Below are 24,278 nucleotides of genomic sequence, written 5' to 3' on the forward strand. Positions count from 1 at the left end.
TGTTCTCCAACACGGCAGCCAAAGCTCACGCTCTTGAGTGCGTTTGCGTTTTCACACTCCAAAAGAGGTGGCAAAAGTAGGAGATTTTTTTTTAGCGCTTTGGATACAATGAATATACGCATCAAATAGAGAATTTTCCAGAATTTTTAAAAATCAAACTTTCAAATTTCAAAATTCGGACTTTTAGTTTAGAAGATATGAGCACTCAAAGTTGAAAATTGTTTCAGTGCGCACAATATTTTTAAACTTTTATTCAAATACTGCATCTTTTAGGTGGAAAAAAAAAGTAAACTATGTAACGTATGATTCTGTTTTTGGTATCTTTTATTAGTTACATTAATTCTTATGAAAACTTTTTAAAAATATGGTCAGTTTCAGAGGCAGCCGTTTTTGACCGTTTTTCGAGGCTGTGACAGGTAAATCGGTATAGAAGCCAAACGGCTCCGAAGCGCAGAAAGGGCTTTTAGACTTAAGTAATAAATAGTTCAAGGAACATATACAAAAAAACAGAGTTGTTACTGGAAAAATATCATGAAAAGAAGCTAACTCCCACGCTTCATAAAATTCTGGCACATGATCAAATTTTAATTGAACATCAGAGCCTACCAATTGGAGAGATTTCAGAGAAGGCCCAGGAAACGAGAAACAAGGATTACAAAAAATACAGGAATATGAATACGTGCAAGACATCACGAATTAAGCAAAACCAAGACCTTTTCATCATGTTGGCAGCCTCTTCAGATCCATATATTTCATCCATTAGATATGTGAGATCACAAACTAATTCGGAAAGTAGTTATTCTTCAGAAATTATAAATTTATTAGATATTCCTCCCACTAAACAGGAAGTGAAGGAGTACTTTACAGTTACAAAAGAAAATCAACAAACTTTCAGATTAAACATTTTTTATTTTTTATTTTATTTAAATTGTTTTAATGTTATGTTATGCACCGGCAACAAAGTTCAATTTTATTGTGAAGCTTATAGACACTGTAGCATAATTTACTTAAGCAGATTAAATTTTGAAAGATTTTTCTTTCAAATGCAGTTTGTTCCATGAAGATATCTTTTTTTGTTCAGAAGTTATTAATTTAGCAAGCTGAAACGGCGGAATTCGCCACTGTGCGCCGCGGCGGCTGCTGGCTGGCGTTGGTTGGGATGCTTTGAGTGAGTTTGCACAGACTCTTCGAATAAACTTGCGGGTGGAAAATCTAAATGAAAAGCGGCTGAGAGTAGGAAAAGTGGTCCCGTGCGATGAACTAGTGAATTGCGCGAGAGACGAGCTGACGGAATACGGAATTCGGAATCTCGGGTTCGAACAACGCACCGCAATCGGTAATTCGGGTGGAAAACTTAAAATTCGGTACATTTTCAAATCGCACAGCCCGGATTTTCGGCTGGTGAGCAGCTGTTGGCCGGAATAGGCTGGCTGGCTGGACCGTGTATTAGCAGCAGCCGCAGAAATATCGAAACTCCCCTCCGCCACGTGTGTTTTAGTCCGACTCGGATGCGGGTCGGTGGCATCCATCGCGGACGCTGATGCGAAAAACGCAAACGGCTTACATTTATTATGCAAACGGGACGACACCGAAGCAACAACAGCGAATGAGCGGAGCGGTACAGAAAAGGAGAGCACGGAGAACAACAGACAAACGATAAAAAAACGTTCTTGAAACCACACATCCTAACGAAAAAAAAGACCTCCAGCAACGGTACAAAAGAGCGAAAGGAAAACGAAAGTGAGAAATCATATCGGCGGCCGTTAAAAAACTGGAAAGCGCTCATCCTCTCCTCTTCTATCCCCCAAACTCTTTTTTTCTATTCTATTCTCTCCTCTACACTCTACTCTCCTCTCGTGTTTTCCTTCTCCTTTTTTTTTTGTTTTGTTGTACACAGACAACGAAAAATTTGTCATCGCAGCGGCGGAGCGGAGAAGAACAAAAGGAACGAATCTCGTGGTGTTTGCAGGGGGGAAAGCATCACACAAAGAGGATAGAAAGAACGAAATAATAAAACACCGAGTGCGGGCGAGAAAGAGAAGGAACAACCCTGAGCCCCCAGCTCAATGTCCTACCCCCGCTGGAGACGACACGACGACGCACTCACGCGCACGTGTCGAGGCGCATAAGCTTCGCACTTGACTTGAACATTAAACGCGTAGGGCTCTGCTCAGCCCCGCTGCCAGTCGCCCTCCCTTCACCGCCCCTCGTGCGTTATGGAAATTCTGGAGGCCTATATCGTCGTACTGCTTCTGTCGGCCCCGGCCACGGTCCTGCTTCCCTGCCGCGGAGTTGTACCGCCTCCTCCTCCATGCCACCAGCAGGCCGTAAAATGCTGAAAAATCTGCAGCCTTTCAACGCAATTTTTTACAGCTGTCAACGTGCGCTCAGCCTCACTGTGTGAGTAGCGTGTGTGTGCGTGTGTGTGGAGGTGGGTGGTGTGTGTGCCGTGTGTGGCATAGTTATTTCCACTTGGGCGGCAAGGTCACCGCCACACGAAAATTGAAAAGCAACGCCAGAGCCGCCAAAAAAACAAAGCGAAAAGCATGTCTAGGACTCGCAGGATCAGCAGCAGGACAAGGAGCAACAGCAACAGCAACAGCATCGGCAGCAGCAGGAGAAACCCACATCCCACAACCGTCGCCTCGATTCCGTTGCAAAAATGCTTGAGAAATATGTCGCCACATACTATGTGCGTGTGTGTGAGCAAGTGAAATTAAAATTCCCGCATGCCTAATGAATTCACCATCCGAAATATGTGCCCCAAACGTTTGACGCACGTCCCCGCCGCAGCAGCCGCAGCCGCCTGTATCTGTGTTCGTGTTGCGCGAGTGTCACCGTATCTGTGAAAGTGAACGTGTATGTGTGTGTGTGTGTATGTGTGTGTAAGCAAAAACAACAGTTAAAAAACAATGGTTAACTAAACCAAGAGAAAGAGCACAAGATAAAGAAAGAAAGAGCTAAGAAAGGAAAGCACAAGTGAAAACTAAGGCAAAGAAACAGCTGGGAAATACTTGGCAATTTTAGGCGAAAAGGTAAGAGCATCCTGTTACTACTATTATATATGATAAATTTGGGTTTACCTGCAACTTTTGCTAATTATATAATGCATTTTCGTGCGCAAAACCCAGAAACCCAAATACCCTAGTTGTCCAATCATTTGATTCATGGAATTGTGGTAGAGCCAAAAGTGTGTAATGTGCCAGAAATTCATATTCGTAGAGGTGTGAGATTGCATGTACGGATGGAGGTTGTACATACTTTTTTTGACGGTCAGACACCAATAGTATAGCAGGATTTCGGAACGTGTACCTCTAGCTATGCTCTAACTAGCTCGCCGGAATGTCGTGGGATCTTTCCTACTCTCCTATCTGCTATACGAACACATTCGCAAAGATGTTTTAGGTACACTTGATTTAATGTTCAAAAGGAACTCTACAAAAGAAATCAAAAAGAAAAGAATGTGAATTTTAACTAACTGTTTAACCGACTACCGACAAATAGTCAGGCTACATTCCGTCGCTCTTGGGGAACTCAGATGACTTTGACCCCTTTTCTACCCTCCCTACCTTTGTATGCCGTTTAATCGACAGCATAACCCTAATCGAGCGCATCTCTATTTGATCATCGGACTTCCTCAGGCTCTACTCAGGACAAACACGAAAGGTTTAATGTTCCTTTATTATCTACTAATTATTATTTAATAATTCAAAATTTAAGGGTTTGGACTTCATGGTTTTCCAGACAAGTATAAACTTAGCATAAAGTAATTAAATAAAGAAGGAGGAAATAGTATCCAGTTATACCTAGTTATATGTATATATGTATATAGGACTTATGTGTAGAGAATATGGCGTAAAAAAAATTGAATTGGAAAGAAGAGAAAAATATGATAATTATAAAACTAGAAGGCAAACGTGAAACTAAAGTTAGTAGCCGATCCGCTTTAAATTATGGCACGGATATGGTTGTTTTATATACCGGAATAGAAGTCTTATCAGACAGATATATATTTCGAAAATACTCGAGAATTCCGTTTAAGGAAGTTTCGTAACTCACTCATACTTTATACGAATTATCCGGCGTGTCCGTTGAGCTCAAGGGGCGACGTAGGAACATATTCTGAGGAAGGGAGAAAAATTATGAATATACAGGTCTTCACTTCTAATTCGGATGAAACACCGATTTTCTTTCCATTTCCATACCCGTACGATGACGATTTGCCACTCAACGGCGGATCTTAAAAAAAATGTGGTTTTCATTTGCGCTAATTTCTAATTATGGGTAATTATATACATTATTGGTTTTTTTTTTTTTTTTTCCTTTTTAAATCTAGACAATACAAAAATAGTTAGTGCGTAGCCTAATCTTTAATAAATGGAAAATCTCATGACGAGACTCAAGACTAATACTTTGGTACATTTTCACACGACGACTATTAAACGGCAGTGTGGATCGCCGCAGAATAATGTTTTATTTTCACAGTTTGAGAGCCACTCCACACATTGCGAAGAACTACATGCAAAAGCCTTAGCCGCGCGCTTAATTCATAAGCGAGAAGGGTGACGAGTGCGGCATATTAGTTTCTCCGAATGCGCAAGAAAACTATTCTTCTCGTCTTACTCCAAAATGTACTTCAGCTCAAGTATGCCTCCACATAACTTCGGGTTTCACTCTAGTATATCTTCGGACGGCTCTTTCTGGTTTATTTGGTTGTAGTTATCGTTGGTTTATGTAGATGCTGGTTCCTGGGAAATCCGAGGTCTTTCCCAGATCTACTAAGAAATCGATGGACTTTGACGACCTCGTTCTTGGAGGGGGGTCAATTGGTTTTTCTTTCCCAGTGTCGAACGTAGTAAGATTTCCAGCCCTATGATACGAGACTGTTAAAGCTGTGTCACTATTGTAAGGTCCAAATACCTTTTATTTTTTTTTAATCCAAAAGGAATAATGTAGTCCACCAGAACTTCAATTTACTTGGCACGTGTTTGATTGCACAACGTTTTCAAATTCACTTGGATCTATATATTTGTATAAAAAGACACATCCGAATTCGCACAGCTTCACTATAGCAATGATCTAGCCAGAAGTTCTATTACTTGCATTAGCCCTTACGATCGGAACTTTACCTTCCACAACCAACGGGGTAATCGTACGATTCCAGACAAAGCTTACACCTTGCTTCCCTAGATAACGGAGTAATCGTACGATGCTAAGCAAAGCTTACACATAGCTTCCACGACTAACGGAGTAATCGTATGATTTCTAGTAAAGCTTTAAAACATAACTCCCACAGATCCACGCTGCTTCTCTAAATTAGACATTAAGCTCTTCAATGGAAGCTTTAACTACTGCTCTCTTGTAATTGATCTCTTATCTTGTTTTTGTAAAGAGCAGAGTTAATGTTATGTTCCCAAGCTGTTCTCTGGAGTTTTAGAGTCACAACTGGCCACTACACCACAGTTGAGGAAGCGCTAGTTTTAACTGGCGAAGCCTAAACGGAAAAAGGACAGTTGCCTAGTGTTTCACTTGTATGTCTTTGAGGTGAAATATTCCTAAGTTTTTACCCTGTTCGTTCTTCAGTTGATAATAGGATGAGCCAACTCGTCTAGATACCACGGCTGAAATAAAAACCGGCGCTAACTTTGCATTGAACTTTTTAATAGCATTGCTTTGGCAGAAATTGCGGGCAAGTACTGGCTCTCCAACCTTAAACTCTACTTTCCGACAGCGTAGATTATATCGCCTAGCATTTTGTTCATGGGACTCTTTCGCCTTTTTCTTTGCCGATTCGCGAATAATTTGTAGTGCTTCCGGATAACTAATGCGGCTATCCTCCGATAAGAGTCTTAAGTGGCGAAGCAACTCATAGTCTTTGCCATTCAGAATCATATTTTGTCCAAAGGTTAGGAAATAGGGCGAGTACCCGGTGCTTTGGTGAATGTTGGATCTGAGAGCAGCACTGATTTCCGGTAATTTGGTATCCCAAGTGGAATGATCCCGGCTTATGTAAGCTCTTATAGCTGCTAACACCGATCTATTGAGTCTCTCACTGGCATTCGCCTGTGGTGAATATATCGCCGTACGAATATGTTGTATCCCAAAGCGGGTTAGAAAAGCCTGAAAGGCTCCAGAAACGAATTGAGATCCGTTATCTGTTAATATCACCTCGGGGACTCCAAATGTACAGAACAAATAATTTTCGAGGTAATCGCACACCCGATTGGAAGTAAACACCCTAAGGGGCATAGGAAATGAAATTTTGTGAAGTGATCTACGATAATAAGTAAGCCAATATGCCCTTTCTTGGATCGGGGATATGGACCCAGCAAATCCATATAAAGCTTTTGAAACGGACGATCAGACACCATTGGTTTTCCCATGGGTGGTTTCAACACGGTGTTCGGGTGTTTGGTGTGACGACACACTTCACAATGAGTTACATACTCACGTATTTGCTTGTTCATTTTTGGCCAAAACAAATATCTTTTAATCTTTTCGATGGTTTTCCCTACTCCACTGTGAGCGGCATTGGGCGGATCATGAGCCCGCGAGATTACACCCTGGGTGAGTTCCCTAGGAATCCACAATTTCCAAGATAGATTATCTACACCATTATTTCCCTGATCAGGTTCGGTTCTTTTGTAGACAAAATCATTGAGAATCTTCAAGTCTGGTAATTTGTCTTGCTTAGCGCGAATGTTATCAATTAAGGTCATATATTCTGGTGATTTAAATTCTGCGGCAGACAGATCAACTATCGGACCCTGCTCTTCCATTTCAGAGACAGTAATTTCCTCTTTACGCGATAGGGCATCCGCTACCACGTTTAGTGAGCCCTTCCGGTGCGTTATCTCAAAAGAGAATCCCTGTAGTTTTATGGCCCATCGAGCTAATCTACCAGACAACTCCTTCTGACGCATAAGCCATTGTAATGAGGCATGATCGGTTATCACCTCGAATGCCTGACCTTCTACATAAGCACGAAACTTTTTAATTCCCTTTATCACCGCTAAACATTCTAATTCCGTGACTGAGTAGTTTTTCTGAGCTTTAGATAGCTTCTCGGACATGAATGCTACGGGTAATTCTTCTCCTTCTTCGTTTTTCTGAGCTAACACACAACCAATTCCTACCGTACTAGCATCACATAACAGCAAAAAGGGTTTTGAGAAATCAGGAGTAGACAAAATGGGAGCTGACGTCAGGCACTGTTTAAGTTTTTCAAATGCCTGATTGGCCAAAGGGTTCCACGCATACGCTTTCGGTTTCTTTAATAGTTCTGTGAGGGCGCAACTTACCGTTGCATAATTGTCGACGAAACGACGGTACCACCCAGCAAGACCAAGGAATCGTCGCAATTGTTTCACCGTCTTGGGAACGGGGAATTCTTTAATAGCTTCAATTTTACTCGGATCCGTCTTTACCTGTCCGTATCCAATGATGAACCCCAGATACTTAATCTCACGCATGCAAAAGTGCGACTTGGCAATGTTTATCGTAAGATTAGCCTTTCGTAAGTGTACTGCAACTTCTCTCAGTAACATTAAATGGGATTCGAAATCGTCTGATAAAATTAGTAAGTCATCGAGGTAAACAAACACTCTCGTACGCAAGTTAGCAGGTATTACCTTATCCATTAAACGACAGAGGGTTTGTGAGGCATTGGTTAGACCAAAAGGCATAACTTTGTATTGATACAGCGGTCGGTTAGGTATGGTAAACGCGGTGTATTGGCGTGAAGACTCCTCTAGGGGAATTTGCCAATAAGCATGCTTCATATCGAGTCCCGTTATGTATTTGGCAGGTGGCAATCGACTGAGTATCCCATCTATATGGGGAAGGGGGTATGCATCTTTTCGGGTATATTTGTTGATCTCTCGAGAATCAAGGCATAACCTATTCTTGTTCCCTTTCTTTACTAGGACGCAATTGCTACTCCATGGACTATTTGAAGGTTCTATCACGCCCAGCTTAATCATCTTCTCTACTTCTTCGAACATCACTTTCTCTTTCGCGGGGGAAATGGGCCAATGTCGTTGTTTGACGGGTACTTCGGCATTGATTACCATAGAATGTTGTATTAGGTGTGTACGACCTAGTCCGTCGCATTCATATGACGGGAAGGTTCTTATTACCGCCTCTAATTGGTTTCTTTGTTCTTCATTTAGGGAATGCATTTTAGGCGTTTCCTTCATAATCGTGTCGTCTCTATTCTCCAAACAGCTCACAGTTCCTTCTCGGGTCAATAATTGGGATAGAAGACCGAAATCTTTCCAAAAGTCAACTCCTAAATAAACATCTTGCTTTAAATCTGGTATGATAAAGAACTCTACTTCCTTAACTATTTTACGGAATTCAATCGGGACCACCAATTTGGACACTACGGTACAAGCTTCGTTGCTGGCAGTGCGTATGGTTCCCAAACACTTCTGAGACTGTGGGTGATGTGCTAAAAAGGTTGCTGCTCTCCCACCCAAACAACTAATGGTTGCTCCTGAATCCAGCAAAGCCTTATAAGTTTGCCCTTCGATCATTACCTCCGTGTACAATCGGTTATCTGAACTCAGAATAACTGCTGAGACTAAACGTTTTCGAACAGATTGGACCTTTTTCCAGAACGCTCGTCTCCGGACCGTTGATCGTTTGGGCTTAACTATCAATTTAAACCACGTATTCACATTTTCTGAATCTAACTCTTTGCTCTCCATCGTTTGAGTCGCTACATCTATACCTGTACAAATTTGGTGTAGTATCATATCCGGTTTTACGTCAACTACCCCTTCGGAAAGCCCTCTTAAGGTAGTTGGTTTACTTTCGTTTAGTTGCTGTTCTTGGTCGGATGTACTGACTGGGCTCCGGTCGGTACATCCCGTTTCAAGTTTTTCGCTGGGTTACATTTGACGCATCGAGGTTTATAAATATCCTTAGCACCACACCCATAGCAGAAAATTCGCCTTTCTCCTAAACAATCATCAAAACGATGCCCTTCCTGGTCGCAGTTCCAGCATACTAGTTTCTTACGATAAATCTGCGAAACGTCTTCTTCCTCCATATCTTCATTGTCCGTAAGTATTTCTGCTACATTCGGTTTGCTGAATTTACCTCGTGGAAAAGGGTTATGGTTGTCTTTACAGAAGTTTTCATGCTTGCGAACTTCTTCTCTCAGGCCAGTTCGATCGCTGATTTTGAGATGCAAGAGTTCATATCTGAGGGCCGTTTTTGCGTTACGTTTTAAAATGTCTACTAACTTATTTTCGCTAACCTCGTGTGAGAGCCTGGACACTAATTCTTCGACGGCCGTCTGGTAATCGTCAAACGATTCACCCTCTCTCTGACGGCGTTTTCTAATCAACTCCCACAAGTCGAAATCATCTTTAGCATCATCGAATCGTTGTCTAAATGAGGCAGAAAAAGTTTGCCAAGAAAACTGTGGGTTCTTTCTATGGAAGTTCCAAAACCAATCGCTGGCTTTAGACGAGAAAAGCAGATGCATATTGTCACAGAGTAATTCGTAATCGTTATTTAAAGTGGAGGATGTAAGTGAACGAACCCTGTACAGGAATTCGTCGACGTGCATAGCGTCTTTGGATCCGTCAAACTTTAGTCGCCAACTGGCTAAGATATTAGCGGCCTTCCCAGGAGCTATTGCCCTGTTAGAGACATTTGGATGTGGTAATCCCCTTTCCCTTTCATTTTCTGAAGACAACGAGTTTCCTGTTATATTAGGCTCGTGATTTTGCCTTGTCGCTTGTACAGGCGTGCTATCTGAAGCTATAGTCATCCTACCTAATTGTCCGCGTAGATTTTCTTCGATCAAATTCTTAACGAATGAACTTAGCTCCACCAGCATATCTTTCTGCTCACCTTTTATCAGGGCTTGTATAACCTCAAGGGTTCTTTCCGACATATCTCCTTCGCCCGACCTATGGCTGATACTGCCCAAAGAATTATCCCGAAATTGTTGAGACTGCAACCTAGTATGCATCCCTCTGCGCGATGTAGTTCCTCGTCCCTGTTTAGGCCTAGCCCCTCTTGACTTTTGAAGTCCTCTCTCTGAAGCGTTTGACTCCGGGTTGGATCCCCCTTCTAACGGCACTATACCCGAACCCATGTCGGGTGGTAATTCGGCTGCTAGAGTATTCTCATCAAACGAAATTTCCTCCGGATTCAACTCCGCCCTACATACGGGGCAATTTCTGTTATTTTTCACGAATTCTTTCATGCAAGTATCATGATACCTGTGCCCACAAGATGCAGTACATATTAGTTGACTTCTTCTTATGGCTTCTTGACATATACCACAGATCTGGGCGTCCACGTCACCCGACGCCTTGCTCCCTGGGGTACGTTGTACTGGTGACATGTTAAGATAACCCAGTAATACGAGTTCTGATCACTAAATGTGGAAATCCCTAATTATAGGACCAAAGCTTCAATAAATTCTACAAAATTTTCCTAAATACCCAATATTTGTCCTTTTCGAGCTTGACTCCGTCCGATATACGCTTTCTCTTGTCGCCGGAATATAACCTCAATGAAATCTAATTTGGTCTATGGTATGTTTATGCGGTCAGTAACCTTGGCAATGGCTAATTTCCAAATCTATATCTAGAAAATTAGACTTCCGAAAGCCATCGATACTCTTCCCTCATAAACTCTTTTGGGGTTATCCTATTATAATTTGGCCGACCTATCCGCCTTTGTGAATAGCTGTCGTATATTCGCAAATTAATTCTGGTAACAAAAAAAAATCAGTTTCCATCCCTTGCTACCTGGCGGATTCTATTTGGTTAGGTATTCCGAAACTCAGAATCTTAAATCCAAAATTCCATCAATATTCTCCGTTACAGTAGTTGGACGGGAAGTATTAATTTTAATGTGGAATTTAAAATTGCAACGAGCAAAGTTTTTGGGGGTTTTAACCAGTAGTAACTCGTACTCTGGCCCCACGTTGGGCGCCAATCTATGTAATGTGCCAGAAATTCATATTCGTAGAGGTGTGAGATTGTATGTACGGATGGAGGTTGTACATACTTTTTTTGACGGTCAGACACCAATAGTATAGCAGGATTTCGGAACGTGTACCTCTAGCTATGCTCTAACTAGCTCGCCGGAATGTCGTGGGATCTTTCCTACTCTCCTATCTGCTATACGAACACATTCGCAAAGATGTTTTAGGTACACTTGATTTAATGTTCAAAAGGAACTCTACAAAAGAAATAAAAAAGAAAAGAATGTGAATTTTAACTAACTGTTTAACCGACTACCGACAAATAGTCAGGCTACATTCCGTCGCTCTTGGGGAACTCAGATGACTTTGACCCCTTTTCTACCCTCCCTACCTTTGTATGCCGTTTAATCGACAGCATAACCCTAATCGAGCGCATCTCTATTTGATCATCGGACTTCCTCAGGCTCTACTCAGGACAAACACGAAAGGTTTAATGTTCCATTATTATCTACTAATTATTATTTAATAATTCAAAATTTAAGGGTTTGGACTTCATGGTTTTCCAGACAAGTATAAACTTAGCATAAAGTAATTAAATAAAGAAGGAGGAAATAGTATCCAGTTATACCTAGTTATATGTATATATGTATATAGGACTTATGTGTAGAGAATATGGCGTAAAAGAAATTGAATTGGAAAGAAGAGAAAAATATGATAATTATATACCTAGAAGGCAAACGTGAAACTAAAGTTAGTAGCCGATCCGCTTTAAATTATGGCACGGATATGGTTGTTTTATATACCGGAATAGAAGTCTTATCAGACAGATATATATTTCGAAAATACTCGAGAATTCCGTTTAAGGAAGTTTCGTAACTCACTCATACTTTATACGAATTATCCGGCGTGTCCGTTGAGCTCAAGGGGCGACGTAGGAACATATTCTGAGGAAGGGAGAAAAATTATGAATATACAGGTCTTCACTTCTAATTCGGATGAAACACCGATTTTCTTTCCATTTCCATACCCGTACGATGACGATTTGCCACTCAACGGCGGATCTTAAAAAAAATGTGGTTTTCATTTGCGCTAATTTCTAATTATGGGTAATTATATACATTATTGGTTTTTTTTTTTTTTTTTTTCCTTTTTAAATCTAGACAATACAAAAATAGTTAGTGCGTAGCCTAATCTTTAATAAATGGAAAATCTCATGACGAGACTCAAGACTAATACTTTGGTACATTTTCACACGACGACTATTAAACGGCAGTGTGGATCGCCGCAGAATAATGTTTTATTTTCACAGTTTGAGAGCCACTCCACACATTGCGAAGAACTACATGCAAAAGCCTTAGCCGCGCGCTTAATTCATAAGCGAGAAGGGTGACGAGTGCGGCATATTAGTTTCTCCGAATGCGCAAGAAAACTATTCTTCTCGTCTTACTCCAAAATGTACTTCAGCTCAAGTATGCCTCCACATAACTTCGGGTTTCACTCTAGTATATCTTCGGACGGCTCTTTCTGGTTTATTTGGTTGTAGTTATCGTTGGTTTATGTAGATGCTGGTTCCTGGGAAATCCGAGGTCTTTCCCAGATCTACTAAGAAATCGATGGACTTTGACGACCTCGTTCTTGGAGGGGGGTCAATTGGTTTTTCTTTCCCAGTGTCGAACGTAGTAAGATTTCCAGCCCTATGATACGAGACTGTTAAAGCTGTGTCACTATTGTAAGGTCCAAATACCTTTTATTTTTTTTTAATCCAAAAGGAATAATGTAGTCCACCAGAACTTCAATTTAGTTGTCACGTGTTTGATTGCACAACGTTTTCAAATTCACTTGGATCTATATATTTGTATAAAAAGACACATCCGAATTCGCACAGCTTCACTATAGCAATGATCTAGCCAGAAGTTCTATTACTTGCATTAGCCCTTACGATCGGAACTTTACCTTCCACAACCAACGGGGTAATCGTACGATTCCAGACAAAGCTTACACCTTGCTTCCCTAGATAACGGAGTAATCGTACGATGCTAAGCAAAGCTTACACATAGCTTCCACGACTAACGGAGTAATCGTATGATTTCTAGTAAAGCTTTAAAACATAACTCCCACAGATCCACGCTGCTTCTCTAAATTAGACATTAAGCTCTTCAATGGAAGCTTTAACTACTGCTCTCTTGTAATTGATCTCTTATCTTGTTTTTGTAAAGAGCAGAGTTAATGTTATGTTCCCAAGCTGTTCTCTGGAGTTTTAGAGTCACAACTGGCCACTACAAGTGGCAAGGTTCCTGCCAGGAGTTACACGCACACACACACATGAAATAAATTTTTATGTGGAGATAATGTTTTTTATCCCCAATCGGCCGACTAATTATTTCGAATTAAATAAAACTCGGCGCAGAAATAAAATTACGATATGTTCTTTAATGCGTGACATCCAAATTGCAAGTGTGGCTTGCCTGCCCTTTACATTGCCGCTCCGATCGCTAAGCGCACTTCGCTCGGCCGACGTCGGTAGGCAGACGCAAAGCGGAGATAGCGAAGAGCGAGCTGGCAGAGAGCGTTTAGCAGGGCAAGCAAGCGCAAAGCTTTAACAAACAAATGAGTGACATAGACATAAGTAACAAACAAAATAAGCGGCTGAGGGCCAATAATTAGGTGCTATTTGGCAAGCAGCTAATCGGCTGGGTTCTGCTCCGAACATTCACCCCCCGTTGGAAGGCAAAGGCTTTCAACAGATCCATCCTGAAGGGGCAGAACCGCTATTTTTCCAACGGCCCTATTGAAGATGCTTGCTTGGGCGCAGCTTCTTTACGAAGGCGGCTTGTCGTGATTACGTCTTGATCATCGGGAACCTCTGTAATTGCATAGAATGGCAGGAAATTTGGCAATGTAGAAATTGTTGAAAGTTGAATTTCATTTAGCGTGGATATGTAGGTTTTTAATATATGGAAAAGTTCGCGCTGCAGTTCCTGATTCTCCGATCGCAGTTTTTCCAATTGCACCTGGCACTCGAGCAGCTGCTTCCTGCATTGCTGCTCTAAGTTTTGGTACTCCAGCGTTGTGGGTCGAAAATCGTCAATAGAGATGCACGAGGAATTTTCAAAAGCGGCTAAAGCTGCACGCTTATTCTCCGAGCTATCAATGCTTCCTGATACTATCCAACCAAGTTTAGTCTCCTGCAATGTTGGCAATTGGGCTGATAGTCGAATCTGTCCGACGCACATTAAATCGAAGAACAAACCAGAACCTATCAACAGATCGATACGTTGGGGCTTGGAGAAATTAGGATCAGCTAGTTTTAGATTATTCGGCATTGGCCAATCCTTTGCGTCTACGCCGAAGTTAGGCTGCATTTCCGTAATTGAGTTGGTGACAATTGCAGCGAAGGAAGCTCGATAGCTTGCGTCCTGGGATTGTACAACTATATGTACAGACTTGCTCGAAGGTAGAATGGAATCTCCGATTCCAGAGATGTGAACATAAGACGAGCGATGATCCAACTGCAACTGATCAGCAAGTCTAGATTTTACAAAGTTTGCCTGTGCTCCATAACGATCTGTTACATGGACGAGGGCAGTAGGTAGCAACACTTTCTGGCTAGGCTGAGATTTCTGGATCGAGGGGGGAGGGCTAGAACACCCGCTTGCTAGAAGCACAGTCGCGGCCTCTTGCTGGATCGATTCCTCGGCCGGTGAGAGGAAGATGAAGCACCAGTTCCCGATGGAATGTGGAGTAGCGTGTGATGTTTGGCCTGGCAATGCCTGCAAAGTCCTGACCTGCACCTCTGCAATTCATGGCCTTTGTTGAGGCAGTTCAAACACAAGCGGCTCTTCTTTGCTTCTTTGTATCGTTCAAATGCAGAGAGATTCAGGAATGCCTGACATCTAGATATGTCATGCTCGGAGGAATTGCAATGGTTACATATGGGGTTAGGATGGTCGTTACTGGAGGTGATGAGGGTGACAGGTTTGTCTTCTCCCACCTGTTGACTAGAACTTGTTGCCATGACATCTCGCTTCCAAAAATGAGGCCATGCTTGACCACCGAGGCAATCCTGACGTCGGCAAGTTCTCTTCCCATTTCTTCTTTGTTTTGTGGTCCAGTTTCGTGCCTATGATGAAGATCAGCAACCCATCCGAAATCTCCTGCGGGGTCGCCAAGGTCTGAAGTGCACGCAAGTGCGAATTGATTTTGTCGCTGAGCGCGCGCAAGCCGATAGCTGAGCCCTTCTCCACCCCTTGCAGCCCGAAAATAGCCTTGACGTGTGCCTGAAAATGTAACAGTTTATTATCGAATCGCAACATTAGCAAATTCAACGCCTTGTCGTAGTTCTCCTCAGAAAGTTCCAAGGAACGAATCGTATCCAGCGCAGCACCATCTAGACATCCACGAAGATATTGGAATTTTTCGATGATTGGTATACGATGGTCTTTGTGCACCATTGTCGAGAACATCGAGTGGAATTCTGGCCAATCCATGTAGTTCCCCCCGAATCGCGGAAGCTGCAACTCGGGCATTCGAGAACGGCCTATACTATTATAGGCGAACAACGATGAATTCCCCTCGAGAGTATGCCGAGCCGTTGAATTGGCAACATTTACCGTGCGAGCAGCCATCAACTCCCGCGACAGCCTGGGCCTAACCTTCACATAAACATTCGAAAAGTCCAGTCGTGCACCATGGGCTAACTGCAGGAAATCCAGCCTTTCAAGGCTCGTTTGAGCGGCATCGAAATCCGCATTCATTCGCTCGATTTGCTCTAAGCGAGCTTGAAGTTCTGCCTCATCTAACTCGGCAAGCTCTTCCTTGGTGAGAAAGCGATCCATGGCCTTTAGTGGGCGCGCGATGGACTCGGCCTTGTGCTTGTAGAAATCTACATCACTCGGCATTGCTGCGTTCGCGACATTGGTAGGCTCAGGTGCTGCCATGTTGAGGTTTTAAAAGAGTCACTCAGCACGACCGAAAAAGACACCCTGTATACGTACAAACGTGGGAACCGAAAGCAAAGGGATTACAGCTAATGCCTTTAGCTGTGCGGCTGTGCGAGCTGTCCGATTCCGCTTTGTACTCCGCTTGTGTGTATTAGTGAGTTCGCTGCACTGCCTACCGCACTGCACTGACCGAATTGTCGCGACAGAGAAATTAAAAGCCAGAAATGCGTGTATGTAGGTGTATGTAAGTGTGTTTTAGCACCGAATTGTGCTTAACCGCCGAAATTTTGCTAGGGCTAACGAATGTCGATCGCGAATGATTATTAATTGACAATGCAACTCAGATATCACGTCGGGGTCACCAATTTTTATGTGGAGATAATGTTTTTTATCCCCAATCGGCCCACTAATTATTTCGAATTAAATAAAACTCGGCGCAGAAATAAAATTACGATATGTTCTTTAATGCGTGACATCCAAATTGCAAGTGTGTCTTGCCTTTCGAATTAAATAAAACTCGGCGCAGAAATAAAATTACGATATGTTCTTTAATGCGTGACATCCAAATTGCAAGTGTGTCTTGCCTGCCCTTTACATTGCCGCTCCGATCGCTAAGCGCAGCTTCGCTCGGCCGACGTCGGTAGGCAGACGCAAAGCGGAGATAGCGAAGAGCGAGCTGGCAGAGAGCGTTTAGCAGGGCAAGCAAGCGCAAAGCTTTAACAAACAAATGAGTGACATAGACATAAGTAACAAACAAAATAAGCGGCTGATGGCCAAGAATTAGGTGCTATTTGGCAAGCAGCTAATCGGCTGGGTTCTGCTCCGAACACCCTACTCGCACAAAAATTTATGCAAATTTTAGTCAAATCAAATTGCAGTTGTGGCTAAAACAAACACTTGGAGATACAGGGGCAACTTTAACAAAATGCATAAAGGGGTTGCATGGTCGAACAACAACTGGGATGATGAATGTATTGTGATGGACCTATTTCAGGCTGAGGCAAGCTCAGTCACGTCCAGGGGTCAATCCACAAGAAATTTGTAGAAATTGGATGGAACCTTAAGGGCGGCGTCAGGGGGCGGCCTATCGTAAAGAGGTGGATCGGGGCTAGAATGGGCGTCGCTCGTCGTGTATACGAAACGGCTGCGTAGACTCGGGGTGGGGTGGCGTCGGTGCCTCGACTAATTGGGGTGAACTTACGCAATCGGGGTTTTTACTTTGATAATTCGACACTTTATTGTAATTCTTAGCGGTTTAAATGAACTTATTTTAATTGGTCGCCGATGTCTTCTTGTGAGTTCCGGGTACCGCGTCTGTACTCCGGACCGGATCTCTGCGTAAGTTTTTGGTACCACGTCCGTACTCTGAGCCGGGTTTCTGCGTAAGTTTTTGGTACACCGTCTGTATTCTGAGCCGGGTTTCTGCGTAAGCTGCCCTTTGGTTCTCGTCGCCGCCTTTTTATAGGCCCGTATTGCTGGGTCTGCGGGTTTGACAAATGCACTTCCGCGTCGGGGTGCACTTTGCCGTTCTTGGTGATCTTCGCAGATTTTCGCGGCGTCGACTTTCCTCCGTCGATGAACCCGGAAGACCGCACTTGGCCGATTGCTTGGCCTGGTGTGGGGAAAGTTCGCGTGACCTGATGTCTTTGGTCATCGTTATGGAGTTGGCGCGTGTTGATCGGTGGTTGCTTGCGAAAGGGTGCGTTGGTTGCGGGGTGTGGTGCGATGCTCTCATTATAAGTCGGTGGACGGATTGTATCGAAACCTTTTAGGTTCGTTACACCCTCCCTTTTCTTCCCCGACGAGAGTTACGAAGACTCGTGACTGTACCTTTCGCGTCGAGGGCGGTGTCGACGCGTTCGTGGGCCAGGGTCAGCGCCTGGCTGCTGCGTGGCGGCTGTCGTTGCTGGGGCCGGGTTGTCTTCTGGATGGGCGTCCTGGGTTCTTTTCCCTTGGCCCGTGCCCGGCTGTTCCCGTGTCAGCTGGGGACGCGAGTTGTTTCCCGACGGGTCCCGGCGGCAACAGCCCACGATGCTTGTTCCGCGCCTGCCGCATTCCCAACAGAAGAGGATCGATGGGTTGGTGCAGTCGCGAGAAACATGTCCAGCTTCTCCGCAGCGTCGACAGGCTGCGCGTGGGTTGCGAGGTTCCGAGGTGTTCCAGTGAGGCTTTCGGAATTGGGCCCGATTCGTCCCGCTTTCGTTTTGTTGTGCCGTTGGTCGCGTGTACCTGGGTGGGTGGTTGTCGAGGGGGACTTCTCAGTTCGTGCCTTCGCACGTACAGCTGGTAAGCCGGGAGGGTGTTGTCGTAGATCCGGCTAAGTTCCTTGGCTTCGTCGTACCCGGCGTGGTGCATGAGCAACCGGAGCTCGATGACGAAGTCCTTGAACGGTTCGCCTACCGCTTGTTTGCGGTCCCTGATCTGGTCTTCCAATTGCTCGAAGTACCGGGGAGGCAGGAAAAAGGCTAGGAATTCCTGGCGGAAATCGGCCGATGAGGCGCTCTGGAGTCGGCTGGTGCGGAACCAACGGTTGGCTCGGTCGGTGAGGAGCTCTGCCAGGGCTCGCGGCACGTAGTTCATGTCTACCCCGTACGAGAGGACACGCTCTTCCAGTAGTTCGACGAACGACAGTGGGTCGTCCTGCCCTTCGAACTGGATTCCCCACTTTCGGATCCGTTCCGCCATCTGCTCGGCGTGACTGTAGTAGTGACGGTCTCTGGGGCCATTTCTCCCTGCTGTCGGCAAGATCCTTCTCATGGGCTGCTGGGGCGATCTGGCGTACTGCCGCTCGAGCTCTGCCAACCTGACCCAGGCATCGTGTTCGAGGGTCCCGGCGACTAGTTCGGCGAAATTTCTCCGCAAATCTTCCACGTTACCCTCGCGGCTGAATCTGAATTCCTCCGCGAAGGACTCCAGCTCCTCTCGGCGGCGTTTGCGTACTCACCCCTGGGTTGGCGACGAATTCTCCAGGGTAATACCCATTGGGCTGTTCCTCTGTATGGGATTCCATCGCTTCGATTGTTACTCGAGTTGGCTGTTTCGCTGGGCTTGCGCTTTTCCTTCACTAGGGCACTGTGTCGAGCTTCGCGGCCGACGCTTCGAATTTCTTCTCGGGGTGACGGCACTGTTTGCGTTTCTCTGTCGCTGTGTCGCGCTTTCGTCTGCTCGTTGCGCAACTCTTGCCGTTGGTATTGTGCGAGGTCGGAGTTTTCTTTGAGTCGTTTTCTTTTGTTCTTCTCTAGTGGCCGTGGGGTTTTATTCCACAAACCCTCGCTGACGTTCCCTTGGGTCCCTGCTCGGGCGCCACTTGTGGACCTATTTCAGGCTGAGGCAAGCTCAGTCACGTCCAGGGGTCAATCCACAAGAAATTTGTAGAAATTGGATGGAACCTTAAGGGCGGCGTCAGGGGGGCGGCCTATCGTAAAGAGGTGGATCGGGGCTAGAATGGGCGTCGCTCGTCGTGTATACGAAACGGCTGCGTAGACTCGGGGTGGGGTGGCGTCGGTGCCTCGACTAATTGGGGTGAACTTACGCAATCGGGGGTTTTTACTTTGATAATTCGACACTTTATTGTAATTCTTAGCGGTTTAAATGAACTTATTTTAATTGGTCGCCGATGTCTTCTTGTGAGTTCCGGGTACCGCGTCTGTACTCCGGACCGGGTCTCTGCGTAAGTTTTTGGTACCACGTCCGTACTCTGAGCCGGGTTTCTGCGTAAGTTTTTGGTACACCGTCTGTACTCTGAGCCGGGTTTCTGCGTAAGCTGCCATTTGGTTCTCGTCGACGCCTTTTTATAGGCCCGTATTGCTGGGTCTGCGGGTTTGACAAATGCACTTTCGCGTCGGGGTGCACTTTGCCGTTCTTGGTGATCGTCGCAAATTTTCGCGGCGTCGACTTTCCTCCGTCGATGAACCCGGAAGACCGCACTTGGCCGATGGCTTGGCCTGGAGTGGGGAAAGTTCGCGTGACCTGATGACTTTGGTCATCGTTATGGAGTTGGCGCGTGTTGATCGGTGGTTGCTTGCGGAGGGAGGCGTTGGTTGCGTGGTGGGGTGCGATGCTCTTATTATAGGTCGGGGGACGGATTGTATCGAAACCGTTTAGGTTTAAGACACGGTGCCATATAATAGGAATAAGTGTGTGTTGTGAGCTTATATAGGAGGTCTGTGTGTTTCTAAGATAAAACTGGAAAGGGAAGCTCTTGGAAGATGAAAATATAATGTATAGTGTACTATATCCACACGAAAGCTAAGAGCCCAAAGAGCTGTCCCAAGTTTTGCATATGTATCTTTTGAGCAAATGTTGGTTCTATCTGTGTGGAAAAGGACACACAAAAATTCGAAGAGCTTAAGTATTCCCCAATCGATACGTTGAAAAGTTTGGATTGCGATTGGACCTTTCTTTCTGGTCTTATGATTCTGCCACGCACTGTGGCATACACTCTATATATGTAGATAAGAAGTCATTACCATCTGTGTGCGAGTGAGGGGGGCTTCCCTTAAGGGGAAAACCAATTAAAATTATTTGTGGCGTCAAAGGAAAATGCCAAAGAATGCGACGATGCGAAATGAAACGAAACGAAATGGGAAATGAAAATGGAAACGAAATGAAATGAAATGGAAAAATGGTGAATGGGCCGGGTGCTTAGCTTGGGACGTGGACATTGGGGGGCGATTGGCGGGCTGGACGTTGCCTCGTAAATAATGCGGGCCCATCTCCAACGGGTGCTCTGTGGATGCTACTACTACTGGGTTGGGCCGCCGAAACATCCTCTCTATCCTCTCCATCCTCTCCTTTCTGCTCCATTGCAGCGGGGCATAAAAATGTTAATTTATGTATGCTGCGCCTCACAGTTTGCATATAATCAAAGACTATACATTACCAAGATGTTGCATGAGGAACAAATGCTTTTTCTATTTTCGTTTGACGCTTCATGGTACGGGCGCGCGGGGCTAGTACTTCAATTCTCTTTTACGCTACCTTCGCCTCCGAAATGCTACTCGGCTTCGTCAATGCCTCGGTCAGCGTCGAGTCGGTGTGAAAGCATGTCAGTGTCTGCGTGCCGAAACCGTAGGGCAGCGTGGTCGCTGATGTCTTTGGCGCGGCACAGTGGGGACTCAGCCGAAATAGTCAAACAATTGTATGAGTGCTTTAGATAAATTTAATGTACGCATCTAATAGAGAATTTTCCAATCGAATTTTCAAGATAGTTTTAGTTTAGGAGATATAAGCACTCAAAGTTTAACATTTTTTCAGTGTGCAAATATTTATTGAGCTCATATTCACTAACTAATTTAGCAAGCTGAGACGGCCAAAGGTCCCACTGTGCCGCTCCAAAGACATCGGCGATCCGCGACCACCGCTTCGACGGTGCTGAGGCTCGAATTAGAGTCCAGAATTATTTCGTTGCTGGTGAAGGCATTTCCGAACAGACGAAACCGATGGGCAGCGGGGTCGCGGTAGAGACGAAGTACAGGCGAAAAGGGAGTTGAAACCCCGCGCGCTCCCTCGTGCCTTTTGGGTCCTAATGTTAGGACCTCGTGCCTTTTGGGTCCTAATGTTAGGACCCGCCATAGAACAGCTTTTTGGTCGCTCATGCAACAACTTGGTATTGTATAGTCTTTGATATAATATAAATTTTTGCCTCGTTTTTCTTTGCTTATTTTCTCTTTTTTTCTTTCTCTTTTTCTTTTTCTTTCTCTTTCTTTTTTTTGGAAATTTCTCTCGTTGAACACAGAAAAGATTTTCTTTTTGCCGTTTCTGTAGCCTGTGTTGTCTGTTGAATGAGAACGTGACTGTGTCCTAAGATACGCGAAACAGTTGCCAGCCAAAAGTTTCCCCTTTTCCCCGACTTTCCTTTGCCTTTTCCTTTTCGTCGAACAGGATGCAGAAGGGATCCAACTGGCGTGTGTGTGTGTGTGTGTGTAGAAGATATCACTGCAGCGAAGCACAATTAACGCGAGTTGTCATTAATGTGGAATAAAAGGATATTCCACTGATTTCCATCCGATTCTCGGGGGCAAGATTGCAAGGCATGCGTGCGTGAACATTTAATTAAAGCAACTTATTAAATATGTAAATTTCCGCAAATGATTAATTTGCATATTTATGAGACTAAAATGAGAGCCAGGGTGGATGCGAGAGACAGAACTAAAACAACGGCCACATCAGCAGCCTCAGCGACTGACTGCCACGGAGACGGCAGCGGCGGCGGCAGCGGCGACTGTCAATAATAATAATCAAGGAAGAACGTGAGAAGAACGTCCCCACAGAGGAAGGGGGGCCAAAGAATGGGGAATGGGCGGCTGTAATAACAATTTCAAATTGAAATTGAATGAATTTAACATGACAGACAGCGATGCGCATAAGTTTTATGGCTTTTAACTGCAGCCTAAGAAGTTTACTTGCGCCGACGCTAATTATGCGTAAGACGAAGCGAGGACGAGACGAGATACCATGGAAAAACAACCACGGGAATGCTTGAAGGATATAGGGTGGACGGAGAATACGTTGGTGCTACCACCTGGGAGCACTATTAAATGACATTCCACCACACAAGATCAGAGGAACTCTTACGGGAAAACAAGGAAAAGGGGTTGTCTTATGAAAATCAACACCTGTCGAAATATCAGAATCATGTAGGGAAATTTTACGCTTCAATTTGACAAGAAATGGGGGAAAGCCACCATGGGTGGATTTTTTCACGCTATTTAACAAGGAAATTGACAGGAAGATAGGTTAAAAGGCTTTAAAGTGGGCGTTCGGGTCGAACTTCAGCGGTAAGATGGAAGGTAAATTACCACTCTGGAGATATCCTTCTTAAGCGGCCAGAGCGTAGCTTTTCGCTGGGGCCACTAATTAATCGTTGGAGAAGGTATCGGTACGCACTTCGGTAGTCCTTAGGTGCTGCTGCAGCCCTTCGTAGTAGTCCAATTAAGTGCATTTCTTCGACTGCCACCGCCCCTGCCACTACCACTGTTCCCATGCCACTGCTTCCACGTCCACTTCCACTGCCTTTGCCAATGCCTCTGTGGTTGTAACGACGTGCTTCAATTAGCGCACATGAAGGATGTGGAGCCATGGAGCCCTTGGGCGGCCTAGATACCGAAAAATACTTGCTTCATGTCGTTACCAGCCTGGGTCCTGCTGCCTGCGACCTGCCAACGTGTTCGCAAGTAAAACGAGGGGGAACGTTGTGAGTTGCTGCGGACACCGCAACTCTACAGTTATACCCGATACTTAGTCAGTATAGCTCTCCTGCGGCAGACGCCGCTAATATTAAACGACACGACAAAGCGTGCGAGAGAGACAGAAAATCAGTCTGAGCGTGACGTCGGGCGCTGCGTAGCCAGTGCAAATTGATTTGTTCCTTTTGGCTATAAAAATTATCTGATCTGATCCAGATTCAGCAATCTGATATATATGATCATTATCTATGATTCTGCGTTTTTAGTTTTCTCGTATCCTCAATATTGTGGATGCAACAGATTTTCGTCCTTTGTGGGGGCGGAAGGGGGTGGGGCGAAATTCTGAGATATACGTTTTATAGTGAGATCTAACAGAAGTGCGGATACCAAATTTGGTTACTCTAGCCTTAATAGTCTCTGAGATTTGTGGATGCGGAAGGGGGTGTGGAGAAATTTGGACACGAAACGGTCAAGGTCCGATATCACAGGAGTGTGGATACCAAATTTGGTTGCTCTGGCTCTTATAGGTTCTGAGATCCTTGAACTCATATTTTGCAATTGGCAAAACCGACCATGAAACCTGTGTGTTAGAGAGAGACAGAGCGAGAAAGAATGAAATTGTTTTCTTGATTCTGGCTATAATAATTATACGATCTGGTTGAGATCTTACATTCTAAAACATATAGTCATCCTCTACGATTCTGCGTTTTTGGTTTTATCGTATCTTTAAAAATGTGGATGCCACAGGTTTTCGTTCTCTGTGGGGGCGGAAGTGGGCGGGGCGAAGTTTTGAAATATTTTTGTAGCAGTGACATATCACAGAAGTCTGGATACAAACCATCGTTGCTCTAGCTCTTATAGTCTTTGAGCACTAGGCGCTGAAGGGGACGGACAGACGGACGGACGGACAGACGGACAGACGGACAGACAGACATGGCTCAATCGACTCGGCTATTGATGCTGATCAAGAATATATATACTTTATGGGGTCGGAAACGATTCCTTCTGGATGTTACACACATCCACTTTTACCACAAATCTAATATACCCCAATACTCATTTTGAGTATCGGGTATAACGAGAGGGAACGTTGTGAGTTGCTGCGGACACCGCAACTCTACAGTTATACCCGATACTAAGTCAGTATGGCTCAACTCCGGCAGACGCCGCTAATATTAAACGACACGACAAGGAGTG

The 24,278-nt window shown here is 44.6% G+C and overlaps 1 protein-coding gene across 1 annotated transcript in view; it reads left to right on the forward strand.

Annotated features, from left to right (window-relative positions):
* The first annotated feature begins 1,244 nt into the window (after positions 1-1,244).
* Positions 1,245-24,278, forward strand: part of LOC117191525 — a 138,003-nt gene continuing 114,969 nt past the window's right edge. Inside the window, exon 1 of the mRNA XM_033396366.1 lies at positions 1,245-3,035. The gene's annotated coding sequence lies outside the window, so the exon portion shown is untranslated. The remainder of the gene's footprint in view (positions 3,036-24,278) is intronic.

Source organism: Drosophila miranda (assembly GCF_003369915.1).
Source record: "Drosophila miranda strain MSH22 chromosome Y unlocalized genomic scaffold, D.miranda_PacBio2.1 Contig_Y1_pilon, whole genome shotgun sequence".
In the NCBI taxonomy this organism is placed as follows: domain Eukaryota; kingdom Metazoa; phylum Arthropoda; class Insecta; order Diptera; family Drosophilidae; genus Drosophila; species Drosophila miranda.